Below are 10,008 nucleotides of genomic sequence, written 5' to 3'. Positions count from 1 at the left end.
GCCGTGGCTTGGGGGCGCTAGATGGACGCCGGGACGAAGAGCCTGGCCTCCCGGCCTCTGCGCGGACAGTGAGGAGAAGTGAGGGGTGTGGTGGCTTCTCGGCCGAGGTCCCTGACTGCGAGGAACCGCCGGGACTGGCATTGGGCCCTGACCTGGAGTGACCCCACGGACTCGCGGAGCTGTCTGCCGGTCATTGTCTGCGGGGCTGATTTAAGAGGGCACGGGAAGTGCATGGGCGCAGACTTGCTCTCGCCTACTGCTCCGAGGATGAATATGTTATCTGAAGTGGCCCGGAGAGTGATCCGCTCACGGACCCTTTCCTTCCCTCAACACTTACCTTTAATTACCAAAGGATCTTTCTGGAGCTTGGCTAATTTTATGAGTTAGGTTGAGTCCTCTGATCTCTAGGAAAATCCTGCCAGAAGTCGTTTGGGAAAAAAGGGGGCCTGCCAGAGAAATCTCTGCATATGCCACAAGCTTTGTCTCTTTTAAAGGGATCTCTTAGAGGCCTAAGGATCTTTGTGGGAGCAGATCTGTAAATGTGAGGACGAAATGGCGTTTACCATAGTGATATCCAGGTTTCGAATTAGAGTTCAGAATTGGGGAAAACTAATCTTTGTATGTGAAATGTGGAAATCAGTTATCAGTTCTGGAACTAGTGGAGATGTTTTGGGGTGTTCTGTGAGACTATTGATCCCTACCACTTGGTATAGTTCTTTCCAGGTTGAAAACGTCTTCAGCCTTAGGTCGGTGAGTTTATGCATCTGTCTTAGATATAGCTTCTCCTCAGAATAACTACTCAGTGTATGAGTGACCAAGTAATAAAACAGCTTTATGTTCTTTGTGCAGTGTGTGTTTGAAACAGTTGGAGCTTGTCTCATTTGCCAGTATCACCCCAAGATGTGCCTCCCTGGTATGCAGGTTGTTTTGAGCTAAAAGCAACTTTAGCCTCTGGCTCAAAAGTTTCTGGCTCTGACCGGTTTGGCTCAGTGGATAGAGTGTCGACCTGCAGACTGAAAGGTCCCAGGTTCGATTCTGGTCAGGGGCATGTACCTTGGTTGCGGGCACATCCCCAGTGGGAGGTGTGCAGGAGGCAGCTGATCGATGTTTCTAACTATCTCTCTCCTTTCCTCTCTGTAAAAAAAATCAATAAAATATATTTTGTTAAAAATTTCTGCCCCTACCTAAAATAACTTGAATTAGGGGCCTTCCCCATAGGCGCAGATTATCAGAGATAACCTCTTTTGATTTATGTATTGGGCAGGACAAACCTCTATTTACTAAGCATCTGCTCTTATCATCCTGCAAAGACCCTTTAAGCCCCCAAGACACCTTACCTCATCCATAGCTCAGGATGTCTTATATACCCATGTTCCTTTTTATCTCTGAACTTTATCTGCATGTGTGGTCTCTGACTCTCTCATGTATGCAGGGGTTCCCATACATATTAAATTTGGTTATTTTCTCTTGCTAATATGTCTTGCATATATTTGACCAGCCAAAAGAACCTTGAAGGTAGAGAAAAATTTGTTCCTCCCCAATATCAGAAAAAGGTTAAGTTTCTTGGAAATATCTTCTATGACAATCATTAGAATTTACCCCATATTGTGTCCAGGAATTGAGTCCGTAATTCCAGCTCAAAAAGCATTTGCTGCCCTGGCCAGTGTGGCTCAGTTAGTTAAAGCTTCGTACCATGTACCAAAGAGTCCCAGATTTAATTCCGAGTCAGCACACGTACCCAGGTTGCAAGTTCACGTGTACGGCAACCAATCAATGTGTCTCTCTCACATCGAGGTTTCTCTCTTCCCTCTCCCTTCCTCTCTCTCTAGAATCAATGAAAACATATCCTTGGATGAGGATTCATTTTTAATTAAAAAAAAAAAGAAAGAAAGCATTTGCTGATGCTAATATAACAGCTCAGACTGTTTAGTGAAGTCTCTTATTCTGAGAAATAACTCTTGCTGCGAATTTAGTCTTTCTGTAGCCCATTTAATAAGGATCTTTAGTCTTTTCCTTTAGTAATTCTCCCATACACCATGGTGAATAGCTCCTGGGGTGGTAGATATTTAGACTGACTATCTCAAAATTGAAACTCTGGCACTGAAAGTGATTAATCATATAGACAAATGATGACTTATTTTTTTAAAAAAGGACCCTGGGAGGGTGAGGAGTTATTTTCTAGAGTTACCTTAAAATGTTCAAGAGGCTGTGATTTGATTTAATCAGATTACTGTACAGATGCATCAATACTTCTCTCTTAAAAGACTAAAAATACTTTGCCGAATTTCCAGCTAAGGGGAAAAGGAGGGGGTTAGAATGGCCTTGTACCACATAAAGCATAATTATATTTTAGATTTTGATTCAGGAAAAATGACTTGCTGAGGAAACTAAAATGCTACTTGTAAGCCACTTTTTGAGCTGCCTGTTCTGCTGTTAATCTTCAGGAAGCCAAGACCCCTCCCTATCTGTGAATTTCTACTTAAATAGCCATTAAATACAAGTTATATTTCAATACATGCTTTAGTTGTGAGCCAATGTGAAAAGATAGCACATTGCACTGACTCTGTATCTTAAGGAACAACACTGAAGAAGAAAGTAATTAGGAGCACCGGCGTTGAAGTCTCATTTAAATCCAGGCTCTGTTATTTGCTAGCTTAACCTCGGACAAGGAACTTAATTACTCTGTACAATTCCCTCACCTATAAAATGTGAATAATAATGGCATTTACCTCCACTGTTTTTTATGAAGATTGAATTAGAATATGTACCTGTAAAACATGTAAAACAATTGAGCATTTTGCAAACTGAAATTAAAGAATTAAAAAAGTCCACTAAAATCTAATAATGGATTACAAAGTTAAATTCATTCTAAATGATTAACGTTTTGTCAAAATCAAACTAGTAAAGTTGATTTGCTTGGCTAGAAGTCACCAAAGTAGACATCTTACTGATTTAAGTTTATCTTCATATTGTGTTTTGTTGCATGTTGGAGGCAAAGAGAGGAGCATTAAAGAATTGAAAAGCTAAGGCATATAAAATTTAAAAACTCATTTATGATATGTGTGTAATTTCCTGAATATTGATGTAACAGCTGCTGCTGTTAATCATCCCATCTGTTCTCTTTTACAGCCCAAGAGGCTTTGTTAATACAGTAATAAAAGTGTGATTTGATTTATAATCAAAAGGGCAGCCCATGATAATAATGCATCTAAGAATCTACAAGGAGAAACTGGAGTTAAAAGAATTATTAAAATAAATCTGAAGTCATTGCATTAAGACTGAAAACCAGCATGTGGAAAATCTGATTCTTACGAATATGTAAGACCTTATCTTATGGGCCTCTGAATAAAAAGGTCTAAAATTCTAAATATTTTATCTGAATTTTTTTTGTGGACCTGAATCCAAATATGTATCTTTTTAGTTGAAACATTCTTAGTTCTGGGATAGGATTAATTTTTTCTCTAATAAAACTGGAGACTAAATTGGAACCATTCTTTTGGCTCTCTTCATTTTTTTTTTATTTTTTTTTTATTTCAGAGAGGAAGGAAGAGAGAGAGGGAGAGAAACCCACGATGAGAGAAAACCATGGATCGGCTGCCTCCTGCAAGTCCCCCACTGGGGATCGAACCCACAACCCAGGCATGTGCCCTTGACCAGAATTGAACCTGGGACCTTTCGGTTCGCAGGCCAACGCTCTATCCACTGAGCCAAACTGGCAAGGGCTATATTCACATTTTTGTGAAATATATCTTCAGAACTTTTTCATCTGCATTTCTGAAACTATACTCATTAAAAAATTTCCCCTTGCCCCTCTCCCTCCACTCTCTAGTAACTACCATTTTACCTTCTGTTTCTATGAATTTGACTACTTTAGATAACCTCATATAAGTGGAATCATGCAGTATTTGTCTTTTTGTGACTGGTTTATTTTACTAAGCATAATATCCTCAAGGTTCATTTGTTTTGTAACATCATCAGAATTTCCTTTTTAAGGATGAAGAGTATTCCATCATATCTGTATATATACCACATATTTATCAGTTCATCTTCAGTGGACATTTGGGTTGCTTCTACCTCTTGGCTCTTGTGAATATGAATGTGCAAAAATCTCCTCAAGACTCTGCTTTCCAATTCTTTTGAATATATACCCAGAAATGGGATTGGTGAATAATAGGGTAGTTCTATTTTTAATTTTTTAAAGAACCTCCATGCTGTTTTCCATAGCAGTTGCACCATTTTGCAGTCCCCTCTCAGCTCTTTTTAAAGACCAATTTATTTCCCATTTGAGTGCTTATAGGATAACTTATTTATATCTGGACAGAGTTTGGTAATTTTATTAAAAGCCCTAAGGAGATTGATGGTTAATACCTTAATATTCTGTTCTATGAAATATATAATGACTGTTCCCAAAGGTTTACAATATATAGTAAGTTTCTTGATACTATCCCTTCTCTGTTCTTAACCAGCTGAAAGTTAATCTACACAATAGTAATTTTTAAATTGATTTTAGAGAGAGACAGAGAGGCAGAAACATCAATTTGTTGTTGCACTTATTTATGCATTCATTGGTTGATTCTTAAATGTACCTTGACCAGGGATCAAACCCAAAATTTTTGCATATCAAGACGATGCTCTAACCAACTGAGCTACCTGGCCAGAGCTACATAATAATAATCTTAAACATAGCTTTATTGCTTAAGTTCTTTAGTTAATGTAATAAGATGTGATCATTTACAACTTATATTAGTAAATATAGTCATGGGTAAGTGTTCCTCTAGGGCAGTGGTTCTCAACCTTCCTAATGCCGCGACCCTTTAATATAGTTCCTCATGTTATGGTGACCCCCAATTTCACTGTTACAAATTGAACATAATTGAAGCATAGTAATTAATCACAAAAACAATATGTAATTATATATGTGTTTTCTGATGGTCTTAGGCGACCCCTGTGAAAGGGTCGTTCAACCCCCAAAGGGGTCGCGACCCACAGGTTGATAACCGCTGCTCTAGGGTGTAGTATTTTTTCCTTTATTCTCTCTTTTCTTTCTTTTTGTGTATAGTATTTTCTGTAGGTATATTGTCTCAAACACTTGTTTTTGGAGCTAATATCATCACAGGTAGTCAGATCTGGTTAAATAAAAGTCATAAGTAAATACCACATTTTTCACACAGGTCTGATACAAATATTTTTTTAAAAATCAGCAACTGATGTTACATCCAAAGATTCATTTTAATGCTCAGCCCAAATTGTAGACAAGTTTTACTTTTAAAAAGTTTAGGTTTTCCTGAAGTATATAGATTCTTCGGTTTCTTGATCATAAGTTTATACTAGTAGTTAACCTAGCTTTCAGGATAATGGAGGAAAAGCTAACACACATAGTTACAAAAGCCTTTTGGAGGAAGTAGGGTGTGAGACTTTTAACAATGACTAATAAGAACCTAACTTAAAAAATATTTAAAATTCAAGTTTGGAGCGTATGAGAGACCGCTGATGTCTGGTTTCTATAGGGAGTTGCTGCCCTTTGCTTTCTCAAGTGTTGAGGTATCTGATGAGTGTTCATTTGTGATTTCTTCAGTCGGGAGGGGAGAAAGGAAAAAGAACACTAATTTCTCTCCCTTGGTCCTCAAAACTTCTCAGTACTCTTGAGTAACTGTTGGCATAAATAAATCAGGAGTAGTGAAGTTATTAGAGCAAGTAGCCATGAAGTATTTCATCTCCAGGAAAAGCGTGTTGCTCAACTTTTTCTTATACTTTTGCTTAGTCAAATGGACAGCTGGGCCTTCATTCTGCTTTCAGAGCAGATTTGAACTGGGTTTGCTTTTTCAAGTTAGAAGTTAATGTACCCATTAGTGCTCTGATCCTTCTTCAGTTTTCTAGACCCTTCTAAGTTATAGTAATTTGAGACCTAAAAGTTCAGTAGGAAAATTACACCAGAGAATTCAATAGAAAGTTCAGTAGCTAAATTTTGGCAAGTCATGGTGTGTATGCCCTTTCGCTTTGAGGTCTCTAATGGGCTTGTTCATGGTTTTCCTTACCTAGTTCAATGGTCAGCTTCAGGGTCATTTTCCTCACCCAGCTCCTCCTCTACTATTTTCATTAGTTCCTTTACATCAGATATTCTTTATCTTTTTTGTGTCATGGACCCATCAGCAATCCAGTGAAGCCTATGGATATATTATCAGAATAATGTCTTTAAGTGTATAAAATATGTAAAATTACAAAGGAAACCAATTACACCAAACTGCAATTATCAAAATATTATAACAATTTTGTTTTAGTAACATGTGCTTTTTGATGCTTTAAATAAGATCGAAGGATAGGTCTAATAACTAAACATAATTTTTAAGTAGAGTTGGGCATAAATGATATTTTGAAGTTTATAACAACTATAAAATATCTAATTTCTGTTCAGGTCTCAGATACTGCTATTACTATTATGGCATATTACTTATTTTTATAATTGAAGAAAATGCTGAATTTCAGTTAGAGGTTAATGAAAGTGAAGTTGTTGTTTTATTCCCATCTAAGTTTATAGATCCCTTCTGAATTCTGTATCTCATGGAGCCCAGAATAAGAGCACTACTTTAACTCCTTAAGGCGCAAAAGGGGTAATACTGTGAAATCATTTGAGTTAATCAAATATTTACTCAGTTTGTAAAGTAAGATGCACTTATGCCCAAATCTACCCTGGCCAGGTAGCTCAGTTGGTTAGAGCATCATCCCAATCCACTGAGATTGCCGGTTCCCCAATCAGGGTCAGGGCACATACAAGAATTAACCAATGAATGCATATTTAAGTGACAACAAATTGATAATCTCTCTCTCTTTTTTCCTCCCTCCCTCTCTTTAAAATCAATAAATAAATTAAAACAAACAAAAATCCAATAGATACTCAGTGTCCCAAGCACAGAAGATTTTAGTGCAGTTCATTTGTGCTGTTTTGTAAAACATGGTGTGGGAGAGGAGTTACTGCTTTTAATAGGCAAAATAATTGCCCCCTCCCCAGCATATCCATGTCCTAATCCCAGGACCTGTGAATGTGTTAGTTTACAAAGCAAAAGGGGGTTAAGATTGAAGACAGAAGTAAGGTTGTTAATCAGCTGCCTTTAAAGTAGGGAAATTATCTGGGTCCAGTGTAATCACAAGGATCCTTTAAAAAAGGAAGAGTCAGAGAGTGACTACACTAGACTGACTTCCTTTGGTGGAGGAGGGGAGGCACAGAGAGATACAAAGTTCTTGGCTTTGAAGATAGAAGTGAGCCATAAACCAAGAAATGTGGGCAGCTTCTAAAAGCTAGACCAATAAGGAAATGGATTCTCCCTTAGAACCTCCAGAAAGGAACACAATCTGATGACACCTTGATTTTAGCCCAGTGATACCTATATTGACTTCCACAGAACTAGAAGAAATAAATTTGCATTTTTTAATCTGTTAAATTTGTAATAATTTGTTGCAGCAGCAATAGGAACCTAATACACTGTCCCACTTCACTCTTTTTTCCCCAGAATTAAAGATGGCAAAAAGAGCAGTATTTCATGCTGAGATCTTCCAGGGTAATTTTTAAAGACTTCCCGACTGCCCTGTTATAATCTGGGTATAGCTTCTGGGGTTAACTTATCCCTAAATGTCCTTGCCTTGTTATATTAGTATGATCACACAATTTCATAGATCCATCTTGCCTTACTAAATTATACTAATACTAGAGGCCTGGTGCACAAAATTTGTGCACTGGGGGGAGGGGGTCCCTCAGCCTGCTCTGCACCCTTTCTCAGTCTGGCAGTCGGACATCCTTAGGGTTGCCACGGAGGCAGGAGAGGCTCCCACCACCACTGCTGTGCTCTCCAGCCATGAGCCCAGTTCTTGGCTCAGTGACACTCCCTCTGTGGGAGCACACTGACCACTAGAGGGCAGCTCCTGCGTTGAGCGTCTGCCCCCCTGGTGGTCAGTGCTCATCATAGCAACCGGTCATTCCGCCGTTCAGTCGATTTGCATATTAGCCTTTGATTATACAAGATTCAGAAAATGAGTACTCTATTTCTCCAGATCCAGAAGCAGTGTTACCTTAGCTTTTAATTTTGATTTGACCTATTATGCAGTTGAGTTTTAAAAGTACTACCCTTTTGGGGTCCCTTGAACATAATGCAAGGGTTCTATATGGAGCAAGGAACAGTTGAGCAACAGGAGGAAGACTCACAACTGGTTAACCTAAAGGGAAGTTACCCAGAATCACAGGACTTCTCAGTACTGAATGGCTATGTCAGCTCTGAGGGACAGCAAGTCCAGGTCTGTCCTTTCCCGAGGTTAGAAAATTGCATTAGTAGACCGGGCCTCATGGTTTAAGGCTGGTAATTGGCAAGGAATACCTGTTTGCTCTTAACACAAGTGCTCTCTTGCTGCATGGCAGATCTTTCTAGTGCCTTTCTGAGAATTAGGACTAGGCTATCTATGTGCTCTTATAATTATGAACAGAAGCACTTGAACTTTTTAAACAGCTTATCAGTGGAACCACCTGCTAGAATTAACAGTCAAAGGGAGTCAGCAAGTGTTGGATATCCTAGCCTAGGATCCTATCACTAACAGAAAGAATGCTTCCTTTATTTTACAAAAAGGTGGGGAAGGCAGAAGGAAGAGGCAGGGCTAGGCTTTGGCTTTGTTAGTACATCACAATGGTATGTTAGTACATACCATTTTTATTACAATATAATTTTATCTGCTGCTTGAAATGTAGCCTCCTTCAAATACATGTATATTTTGTGACTTATTGACTACTAAGAGGTTTTTAAAATATGGAGTATAAAGTAAAACTTATTTTTAGTATTGATCTTGCCATTCAATTAATCACTGTGCTTCCTTCTTTTCTCCAAAATGAGTCCTTCCTAAAATTTTAACTGTTGATTCAAAATTAGCTTTTTAATATAAATTATACCTTAATACTGACTTAAAATGAGCCTTTTAATCTTAGACATAGCAAATGAAATGTGTTGTTTTATTGTCCATGTGGGTATTTATTTTGACAACAGGTATCGACATAAGAAATGAGTAAACTGTATGGCCTGCTTGGCTCAGTGGTTGAGTGTTTACCTATGAACCAGGAGGTCATGGTTTGATTCTCTGTCAGGATACATGCCTGGGTTGCAGGCTTGATCCCCAGTGTAGGGTGTGCAGGAGGCAGCTGATTTGCAGTTTCTTTTATACATTTGAAATTAAAGAGGGAGTGTAAGGAAGATGACCTGAAGCTGGGAGAAAGCAAGGCTGGAATTGGATTACAGGATAGTTTTCAAGATTATGTGCTTTCTTGAGGGTGTTTATGCTTTTTTCAAAGGTGAGTTAAGCTAGATGCACTAGAAAAATGGATAGGGCTTGTTTAAAGCAAAGATTAAAAAAAAAAATAAGCCTTTTACTAAAAAAGTTACATGTCTGAGGCATGACTACCCACCATTACCTACCCAGTTAAGAATTTATGATCGGATCACCTGTGAGGTTACTTGCCATAAAACCTCTTTTTCATCCACACAAGTCATTTTTATAGACTGTATACTCTCATGGAAGATTTATTTCCTCTGTGAATGTGGGATACTACCAATAGGGGTCCATTTCTTCTTACTCCTAAAAATAGTTCTGCTCAGCTTCTTTTGAATCTGATTTTACGTAAAACTTGAGATTATTATGCCTCGAAGGCCAACTGTGTCTTGATACTTTTCAACCTGTTAAAAAAGAAATAACAGACTCAAAATGAAGTCATTTGCCCTCACAACAGCAAAACAAGGCTTATTTTCAAGTTCGACCTCTCCCAGAAATGTGATTTTTTTATTATTAACTAGAGGCCCGGTGCACAAAAATTTGTGCACTGGGGGAGGGGGGTCCCTCAGTCCAGCCTGTGCCCTCTCGCAGTCTGGGACCCCTCAGGGGATGACCACCTGCTGGTTTAGGCCCGCTCCCTGGGGGATTGGGCCTATGATGGCAATCAGACATCCCTCTGGCAGCCCAGCAGCCCTTGGGGGATGTCCA

The 10,008-nt window shown here is 38.7% G+C and overlaps 1 protein-coding gene across 1 annotated transcript in view; it reads left to right on the top strand.

Moving 5' to 3' along the window:
• SNX1 (sorting nexin 1) overlaps positions 1–10,008 on the top strand; it is a 42,879-nt gene that overhangs the window by 423 nt on the left and 32,448 nt on the right. The window lies entirely within an intron of this gene.

Source organism: Myotis davidii, unplaced genomic scaffold (genome assembly GCF_000327345.1).
Source record: "Myotis davidii unplaced genomic scaffold, ASM32734v1 scaffold461, whole genome shotgun sequence".
Taxonomy (NCBI): domain Eukaryota; kingdom Metazoa; phylum Chordata; class Mammalia; order Chiroptera; family Vespertilionidae; genus Myotis; species Myotis davidii.
Note: the sequence above shows the minus strand (reverse complement) of the source record. Positions and strands in the feature narration are given on the sequence as shown.